Raw genomic sequence first — 1,315 nt, 5'->3', positions numbered from 1 at the left:
GCGCAGGCCGGGGCCGGGGAGCACCGCCGGCCCCCGGGGGTGAGGCTTGCGCACGTCGTCTCTGGACTTGGGGTTCGGGCGCCCCGCTGACTTGTGCAGGGCCGGGAAGGCGAGTGAGGAGACCTGGGCCGGGAGCAGAACTTTCCGAGGCCGCGCTCTCGGCCTCGGCGGCTACGGCGGGTGGCCTGAGGGGCCGGGCGAGCCCAGGTGGCCCGGAGGGCAGAGAAACCCGAGCCCTCGTGGGGTGCGAGCCGCGCCTCGGCCGCGGCCGGGCGTGAACGGAGTGGACCCGGGAGAGCGGCCAACGGCCGCGCACCCCTCAGCTCGGGCGCCCGCGGCGGTTCCTTGAGCGACATTCCCTTTCCTTGGCGGCGTTGGGGCCGGCGGGCGGCGGGGGCCAGACAGGTGCGGGCAGCCGTTGCGCCCGAGGGCCGGCCGCAGGGCGGGGGTCAGAGGCCCGCCTGGGGGGCCGAGGGGGCAGGACTAGAAGGTCGGGGAGTCGGGTCTCCGGGCGCCCAACGCCAGGCGGCGGGAGCACAGGCCGACTTGAAGTTAATGTTTGATCCCTGGGGCGAGCTTTGCCTCAGCCTGGCGGCCAGCAGGTCACCAAGCCAAACAAACTTGGCCTTGGGTCCAGGAGGGCCCGGGCTCTGCCTGAGAGGGGAGAGAGGGTAGGCTCACCCCTCAGGCCTCCTTCCAGGGTCTTTCCTGCCTTCCCCAGGCATGTGCTAGAGCAGGGCCTGCTTTTCCAGAACATTCTGTGACCTTAGGTTCTTGAAAAAGGGATGGACCTATGGGAGGTTTTAGAACACAGAAGAGACCCCTGGATCCCTGGCCCAGGATCCCCAGAGAACACAGTGGGTGAGAGTAAGTGGGTCACTATAAAGGCCAGAGTCTGCTTCTTGCCTGTAGGAGGAGATGATCTGCCATCACTGGACTGACTGTTGCCTTGAGTGTAGGAGGGAGGAGACAGGATAGACGCAAGACCTTTGGCAGGACTGGGACTGGGTTTCGGTGAGAGAGACTCAGACCTGCAAAGTTCTGGGACCTCCCATCCCCCCTACCCCCCACTTACAAACTCTACCTCTCCCGACCCCATTCCAGACTCCTCCAAAATCAGTGACGCCTCAGGATGCTTTCCCAGCCAGGGATGGTAGAGCCCAGCATATGTCTCCTGGACTCTATTCCATGTCAGGGTGACAGGTTATCCCCACCTGCCCTTGCCTGGAACTTTGGGGGCTGGGAGGAGAGGAATAGGGAAAGCAGCTTGGTTAGAGGGAGCTCTCTGCAAGGTCCGGGAGTCAGGGAAGGAAGG

The sequence above is a fragment of the Condylura cristata genome, unplaced genomic scaffold (genome assembly GCF_000260355.1).
Source record: "Condylura cristata isolate star-nosed mole 26May11 unplaced genomic scaffold, ConCri1.0 scaffold00008, whole genome shotgun sequence".
Classification (NCBI taxonomy): Eukaryota; Metazoa; Chordata; class Mammalia; order Eulipotyphla; family Talpidae; genus Condylura; species Condylura cristata.
The sequence above is the reverse complement of the archived record's forward strand: the minus strand, read 5'-3'. Positions refer to the sequence as shown.